The sequence below is a fragment of the Lolium perenne genome, chromosome 7 (assembly GCF_019359855.2).
Source record: "Lolium perenne isolate Kyuss_39 chromosome 7, Kyuss_2.0, whole genome shotgun sequence".
In the NCBI taxonomy this organism is placed as follows: Eukaryota; Viridiplantae; Streptophyta; class Magnoliopsida; order Poales; family Poaceae; genus Lolium; species Lolium perenne.
Genome location: NC_067250.2, coordinates 77,722,493 through 77,731,877, shown reverse-complemented (window position 1 = coordinate 77,731,877; position 9,385 = coordinate 77,722,493).

Here is a 9,385-nt window from a genome sequence, read left to right as displayed (position 1 = left end):
AACACTTGTGTGAACTGTGCATTGATTCCTACATACTTGCATATTGCACTTGTTATATTACTCTATATTGACAATTATCCATGAGATATACATGTTACAAGTTGAAAGCAACCGCTGAAACTTAATCTTCCTTTGTGTTGCTTCAATACCTTTACTTTGATTTATTGCTTTATGAGTTAACTCTTATGCAAGACTTATTGATGCTTGTCTTGAAGTACTATTCATGAAAAGTCTTTGCTTTATGATTCATTTGTTTACTCATGTCATTACCATTGTTTTGATCGCTGCATTCATTACATATGCTTACAATAGTATGATCAAGGTTATGATGGCATGTCACTCCAGAAATTATCTTTGTTATCGTTTACCTGCTCGGGACGAGCAGGAACTAAGCTTGGGGATGCTGATACGTCTCCGACGTATCGATAATTTCTTATGTTCCATGTCACATTATTGATGACATCTACATGTTTTATACACATTGTATGTCGTATTTATGCATTTTCCGGCACTAACCTATTAACGAGATGCCGAAGAGCCAGTTGCTGTTTTCTGTTGTTTTTGGTTTCAGAAATCCTACAAAGGAAATATTCTCGGAATTGGACGAAATCAACGCCCAGGGTCCTATTTTTGCACGAAGCTTCCGGAGACCGAGGGGAAAGGAAGTGGGGCCACGAGGCGCCGCCACAACAGGCGGCGCGGCCCCGGAGTCTTGGCCGCGCGGCCCTGGTTTGTGGGGCCCTCGTGTGGCCCCCGCGTTGCCCTTCCGCCTACTTAAAGCCTTCGTCGCGAAACCCCCACCGAGAGCCACGATACGGAAAACCTTCGAGACGCCGCCACCGCCAATCCCATCTCGGGGATTACGGAGATCGCCTCCGCACCCTGCCGGAGAGGGGAATCATCTCCCGGAGGACTCTTCACCGCCATGGTCGCCTCCGGAGTGATGAGTGAGTAGTTCACCCCTGGACTATGGGTCCATAGCAGTAGCTAGATGGTTGTCTTCTCCTTATGTGCTTCATTGTCGGATCTTGTGAGCTGCCTAACATGATCAAGATCATCTATCTGTAATTCTATATGTTGTGTTTGTCGGGATCCGATGGATAGAGAATACTATGTTATGTTGATTATCAATCTATTACCTATGTGTTGTTTATGATCTTGCATGCTCTCCGTTATTAGTAGAGGCTCTGGCCAAGTTTTTACTCTTAACTCCAAGAGGGAGTATTTATGCTCGATAGAGGGTTCATGCCTCGATTAAATGCAGGACAGGTGACGAAAGTTCTAAGGTTGTGGATGTGCTGTTGCCACTAGGGATAAAACATTGATGCTATGTCCGAGGATGTAGTTATTGATTACATTACGCACCATACTTAATGCAATTGTCTGTTGTTTGCAACTTAATACCGGAAGGGGTTCGAATGATAACCTGAAGGTGGACTTTTTAGGCATAGATGCATGCTGGATAGCGGTCTATGTACTTTGTCGTAATGCCCAATTAAATCTCACAATACTTATCATATCATGTATGTGCATTGTCATGCCCTCTCTATTTGTCAATTGCCCGACTGTAATTTGTTCACCCAACATGCTATTTATCTTATGGGAGAGACACCTCTAGTGAACTGTGGACCCCGGTCCATTCTTTTACATCGAATACAATCTACTGCAATACTTGTTTTACTGTTTTCTGCAAATAATCATCATCCACACTATACATCTAATCCTTTGTTACAGCAAGCCTGTGAGATTGACAACCTCACTGTTTCGTTGGGGCAAAGTAATTTGGTTGTGTTGTGCATGTTCCACGTTGGTGCCGGAATCCCTGGTGTTGCGCCGCACTACATCCCGCCGCCATATCAACCTTCAACGTGCTTCTTGGCTCCTCCTGGTTCGATAAACCTTGGTTTCTTTCTGAGGGAAAACTTGCCGCTGTGCGCATCATACCTTCCTCTTGGGGTTCCCAACGGACGTGTGCTTTACACGCCATCAGATGGTCCGGGGAGCGCTGTGTTGGTCCTGCCAGTTGGCTTGGGCAGCGTGGAGCTTCGGCGGTGCTGGGCAGCGGGGCGGCTGCCCTGGGATCTCGGCGGCGGCTCCTGTGCAGCGGTGGCGCTGTCGCCACACAGGAAGTGTGTGTCAGTGGAGTGCGGGCTGGCAAAGCTTGGTCTTCATGTCCGGTTGCATGGGGATGTGTAGGCTCGATTGCTCCGGGCGAAAGCCTGACCGCGTGGCTGATACGTCTCCAACGTATCGATAATTTCTTATGTTCCATGCCACATTATTGATGATATCTACATGTTTTATACACATTATATGTCGTATTTATGCATTTTCCGGCACTAACCTATTAACAAGATGCCGAAGAGCCGATTCTTTGTTTTATTTGTTTTTGGTTTCGAGAATCCTACAAAGGAAATATTCTCGGAATTGGACGAAATCAACGCCCAGGGTCCTATTTTTGCACGAAGCTTCCAGAAGACCGAGGGGGAAAGGAAGTGGGGCCACGAGGCGCCGCCACACTAGGGCGGCGCGGCCCAGGTCCTGGCCGCGCGGCCCTAGCGTGTGGGGCCCTCGTGTGGCCCCCCGCGTTGCCCTTCCGCCTACTTAAAGCCTTCGTCGCGAAACCCCCAGTACTGAGAGCCACGATACGGAAAACCTTACAGAGACGCCGCCGCCGCCAATCCCATCTCGAGGGATTTTGGAGATCGCCTCCGGCACCCTACCGGAGAGGGGAATCATCTCCCGGAGGACTCTTCATCGCCATGATCGCCTCCGGAGTGATGAGTGAGTAGTTCACCCCTGGACTATGGGTCCATAGCAGTAGCTAGATGGTCGTCTTCTCCTTATGTGCTTCATTGTTGGATCTTGTGAGCTGCCTAACATGATCAAGATCATCTATCTGTAATGCTATATGTTGTGTTTGTCGGGATCCGATGGATAGAGAATACTATGTTATGTTAATTATCAATCTATTACCTATGTGTTGTTTATGATCTTGCATGCTCTCCGTTATTAGTAGAGGCTCTGGCCAAGTTTTTACTCTTAACTCCAAGAGGGAGTATTTATGCTCGATAGTGGGTTCATGCCTCCATTAAATCTGGGACAGTGACAGAAAGTTCTAAGGTTGTGGATGTGCTGTTGCCACTAGGGGTAAAACATTGATGCTATGTCCAAGGATGTAGTTGTTGATTACATTACGCACCATAGTTAATGCAATTGTCTGTTGTTTGCAACTTAATACCGGAAGGGGTTCGGATGATAACCTGAAGGTGGACTTTTTAGGCATAGATGCATGCTGGATAGCGGTCTATGTACTTTGTCGTAATGCCCAATTAAATCTCACAATACTTATCATATCATGTATGTGCATTGTCATGCCCTCTCTATTTGTCAATTGCCCGACTGTAATTTGTTCACCCAACATGCTATTTATCTTATGGGAGAGACACCTCTAGTGAACTGTGGACCCCGGTCTTTTCTTTACATCGCATACAATCTACTGCAATTGTTCTTTACTGTTTTCTGCAAACAATCATCTTCCACACAATACGGTTAATCCTTTGTTACAGCAAGCCGGTGAGATTGACAACCTCACTGTTACGTTGGGGCAAAGTACTTTGGTTGTGTTGTGCAGGTTCCACGTTGGCGCCGGAATCACTGGTGTTGCGCCGCACTACATCCCTCCGCCATCAACCTTCAACGTGCTTCTTGGCTCCTCCTGGTTCGATAAACCTTGGTTTCTTTCTGAGGGAAAACTTACTGTTGTGCACATCACACCTTCCTCTTGGGGTTCCCAACGGACGTGTGTTTCATGCGCATCAAGACTGTTTTCTGGCGCCGTTGCCGGGGAGATCAAGACACGCTGCAAGGGGAGTCTCCACAATCCAATCTCTTTACTTTGTTTTTGTCTTGCTTTATTTTATTTACTTTCTTGTTTGCTGCATTATATCAAAACATAAAAAAATTAGTTGCTAGTTTTACTTTATTTACTGTCTTGTTCTCTATATCAAAAACACACAAAAAAAATAGTTACTTGCATTTACTTTATTTACTTTTTGTTTATTTCATCATGTTTCCTCCTAAGTACACTCTAAAAGACATACCGGTAGGACGTGGGTCTATAATTGGGAGAGATAATATAGAAGATTTTTTCACTCATGTTAGTACCACTGAAGATTTTGAAGATAGACACTTGGTGGAACTTGCTCCTACTTATGAAATTGCTGCTGCTTCTTTAGTTCACATGTTGGAAACTAAATTTGTTAATCTTAATCCTATAATCCAACACATGTTTCCCACACTTGGTGATATGGAAGAAGGGGAAAAGAAAGATTTTGTTTTAGAAACCCTTCTTAAAGAATTTGGTGGTGTAGCAAGAGAGGCTAGAAAGGTCTTTATCAAATACAATATGCTTGACTTGCCACCATTGAAAAATTGTTATTTGGATGTTAATCTCGCTGATAATGCTAAAAAGAAACCTTTGGGGAGAGTTGATAATGTTCGCATTATGGTTAACAATAACCTTGTCCCCGTTGATTTTGTTGTCTTGGATATTGAATGCAATGCATCTTGCCCCATTATATTGGGAAGACCTTTTCTTCGAACCGTTGGTGCTACTATTGATATGAAGGAAGGTAATATTAAATATCAATTTCCTCTCAAGAAAGGTATGGAACACTTCCCTAGAAAAAGAATGAAGTTACCTTATGATTCTATTATTAGAACAAATTATGATGTCGATGCTTCATCTCTTGATAATACTTGATACACACTTTCTGCGCCTAGCTGAAAGGCGTTAAAGAAAAGCGCTTATGGGAGACAACCCATGTTTTTACTACAGTACTTTGTTTTATATTTGAGTCTTGGAAGTTGTTTACTACTGTAGCAACCTCTCCTTATCATGTTTTTGTGCCAAGTAAAGTCTCTATGGTAAAGTTGATGCTAGATTTGGATTGCTGCGCAGAAAAAGCATTGCTGTCTGTCACGAATTCGCGCAGAAGTCTCTGTAAAAAAATTAAAAAAATCTGCAAATTTACGTGTGTGATCCTCAGATATGTACGCAACTTTCATTAGTTTTGAGTTTTTCCGTTTGAGCAAGTTAAGTGCCCCTTCCAGGTTCGTCTTTACGGACTGTTCTGTTTTTGACAGATTCTGCCTTTTATTTCGCATTGCCTCTTTTGCTATGTTGGATGAATTTCTTTGATCCATTAATGTCCAGTAGCTTTGTGCAATGTCCAGAAGTATTAATAATGATTGTGTCACCTCTGAACATGTGAGTTTTTGATTATGCACTAACCCTCTAATGAGTTTGCTTAAAGTTTGGTGTGAAGGAAGTTTTCAAGGGTCAAGAGAGGAGTATGATATACTAAGATCAAGAGGAGTGAAAGCTCTAAGCTTGGGGATGCCCCGGTGGTTCACCCCTGCATATTTTAAGAAGACTCAAGCGTCTAAGCTTGGGGATGCCCAAGGCATCCCCTTCTTCATCGACAACATCATCAGGTTCCTCCCCTGAAACTATATTTTTATTCAGTCACATCTTATGTACTTTGCTTGGAGCGTCGGTTTGTTTTTGTTTTTGTTTTTGTTTGAATAAAATGGATCCTAGCATTCATTGTGTGGGAGAGAGACACGCTCCGCTGTTGCATATGGACAAATATGTCCTTAGGCTTTACTCATAGTATTCATGGCGAAGGTTGAATCTTCTTCGTTAAATTGTTATATGGTTGGAATCGGGAAATGCTACATGTAGTAATTCTAAAATGTCTTGAATAATTTGATACTTTGCAATTGTTGTGCTCATGTTTAAGCTCTTGCATCATATACTTTGCACCCATTAATGAAGAAATACATAGAGCTTGCTAAAATTTGGTTTGCATATTTGGTCTCTCTAAAGTCTAGATAATTTCTAGTATTGAGTTTTGAACAACAAGGAAGACGGTGTAGAGTCTTATAATGTTTACAATATGTCTTTTATGTGAGTTTTGCTGCACCGGTTCATCCTTGTGTTTGTTTCAAATAACCTTGCTAGCCTAAACCTTGTATCGAGAGGGAATACTTCTCATGCATCCAAAATCCTTGAGCCAACCACTATGCCATTTGTGTCCACCATACCTACCTACTACATGGTATTTCTCCGCCATTCCAAAGTAAATTGCTTGAGTGATACCTTTAAATTTCCATCATTCGCCTTGCAATATATAGCTCATGGGACAAAATAGCCTTAAAAACTATTGTGATATTGAATATGTACTTATGCACTTTATCTCTTATTAAGTTGCTTGTTGTGCGATAACCATGTTCCTGGGGACGCCATCAACTCTTTGTTGAATATCATGTGAGTTGCTATGCATGTCCGTCTTGTCTGAAGTAAGAGAGATCTACCACTTAATGGTTAGAGCATGCATATTGTTAGAGAAGAACATTGGGCCGCTAACTAAAACCATGAATCATGGTGGAAGTTTCAGTTTTGGACATATATCCTCAATCTCATATGAGAACACTAATTGTTGCTACATGCTTATGCATTAAAGAGGAGTCCATTATCTGCTGTCCATGTTGTCCCGGTATGGATGTCTAAGTTGAGAATAATCAAAAGCGAGAAATCCAAAATGCGAGCTTTCTCCTTAGACCTTTGTACAGGCGGCATGGAGGTACCCCTTTGTGACACTTGGTTAAAACATGTGTATTACGATGATCCCGGTAGTCCAAGCTAATTAGGACAAGGTGCGGGCACTATTAGTATACTATGCATGAGGCTTGCAACTTGTAAGATATAATTTACATAACTCATATGCTTTATTACAACCGTTGACAAAATTGTTTCATGTTTTCAAAATAAAAGCTCTAGCACAAATATAGCAATCGATGCTTTCCTCTTTGAAGGACCTTTCTTTTACTTTTATGTTGAGTAAGTTCACCTATCTCTCTCCACCTCAAGAAGCAAACACTTGTGTGAACTGTGCATTGATTCCTACATACTTGCATATTGCACTTGTTATATTACTTTACATTGACAATATCCATGAGATATACATGTTACAAGTTGAAAGCAACCGCTGAAACTTAATCTTCCTTTGTGTTGCTTCAATACCTTTACTTTGATTTATTGCTTTATGAGTTAACTCTTATGCAAGACTTATTGATGCTTGTCTTGAAGTACTATTCATGAAAAGTCTTTGCTTTATGATTCATTTGTTTACTCATGTCATTACCATTGTTTTGATCGCTGCATTCATTACATATGCTTACAATAGTATGATCAAGGTTATGATGGCATGTCACTCCAGAAATTATCTTTGTTATCGTTTACCTGCTCGGGACGAGCAGGAACTAAGCTTGGGATGCTGATACGTCTCCGACGTATCGATAATTTCTTATGTTCCATGCCACATTATTGATGATATCTACATGTTTTATACACATTATATGTCGTATTTATGCATTTTCCGGCACTAACCTATTAACAAGATGCCGAAGAGCCAGTTGCTGTTTTCTGCTGTTTTTGGTTTCAGAAATCCTACAAAGGAAATATTCTCGGAATTGGACGAAATCAACGCCCAGGGTCCTATTTTTGCACGAAGCTTCCAGAAGACCGAGGGGGAAAGGAAGTGGGGCCACGAGGCGCCGCCACACTAGGGCGGCGCGGCCCAGTCTGGCCGCGCGGCCTAGCGTGTGGGGCCCTCGTGTGGCCCCCGCGTTGCCCTTCCGCCTACTTAAAGCCTTCGTCGCGAAACCCCCGATGCGAGAGCCATGATACGGAAAACCTTGCGAGACGCCGCCGCCAATCCCATCTCGGGGGATTCTGGAGATCGCCTCCGGCACCCTGCCGGAGAGGGGAATCATCACCCGGAGGACTCTTCATCGCCATGATCGCCTCCGGAGTGATGAGTGAGTAGTTCACCCCTGGACTATGGGTCCATAGCAGTAGCTAGATGGTCGTCTTCTCCTTATGTGCTTCATTGTTGGATCTTGTGAGCTGCCTAACATGATCAAGATCATCTATCTGTAATGCTATATGTTGTGTTTGTCGGGATCTGATGGATAGAGAATACTATGTTATGTTAATTATCAATCTATTACCTATGTGTTGTTTATGATCTTGCATGCTCTCCGTTATTAGTACAGGCTCTGGCCAAGTTTTTACTCTTAACTCCAAGAGGGAGTATTTATGCTCGATAGTGGGTTCATGCCTCCATTAAATCTGGGACAGTGCCAGAAAGTTCTAAGGTTGTGGATTTGCTGTTGCCACTAGGGATAAAACATTGATGCTATGTCCAAGGATGTAGTTGTTGATTACATTACGCACCATACTTAATGCAATTGTCTGTTGTTTGCAACTTAATACCGGAAGGGGTTCGGATGATAACCTGAAGGTGGACTTTTTAGGCATAGATGCATGCTGGATAGCGGTCTATGTACTTTGTCGTAATGCACAATTAAATCTCACAATACTTATCATATCATGTATGTGCATTGTCATGCCCTCTCTATTTGTCAATTGCCCGACTGTAATTTGTTCACCCAACATGCTATTTATCTTATGGGAGAGACACCTCTAGTGAACTGTGGACCCCGGTCTATTCTTTACATCGCATACAATCTACTGCAATTGTTCTTTACTATTTTCTGCAAACAATCATCTTCCACACAATACGGTTAATCCTTTGTTACAGCAAGCCGGTGAGATTGACAACCTCACTGTTACGTTGGGGCAAAGTACTTTGGTTGTGTTGTGCAGGTTCCACGTTGGCGCCGGAATCACTGGTGTTGCGCCGCACTACATCCCTCCGCCATCAACCTTCAACGTGCTTCTTGGCTCCTCCTGGTTCGATAAACCTTGGTTTCTTTCTGAGGGAAAACTTACTGCTGTGCACATCACACCTTCCTCTTGGGGTTCCCAACGGACGTGTGTTTCACGCGCATCAGTGGCGTCCGTGGATGTCGTCGTCCTTCTTGGGGGGCGGTCGTGGAGCTCTCCGGCTTCGCTACCCTCGGTTTCACGTCTTCGGGTGAAAGCCTAGATCCCACCTTGCGGGATCGGATGACGGCGTCGTTTCTACCATCGCTTCCCCTCTCGAGGGCGTCATCTTGAAGTCGGTGATCCCCTTCGCGCACTCCGGTGGGCTGGCCGCACACGGCATCTGGGTTGGCTGGTGGTCAACCGGTGATGCGGGTGTTCCGGGTGGAGGTTTGCGAGGCAACGACAATGGTGATGAGCAAGGTTTGGTTGCGTCAAGGCCGTGCTAGTCGGCACCGTTCCGGCGTGTCCGAATGTCTTCGGGTTGGTCTCCTCTTGTTGTGAAGTCGAAGCTACCTTTGGGCGGTGTACGATGACCTTCGAGGGGCGGACCGGTGAAGGTCCTATTCGGCGCGCGCGTCTTGCGCA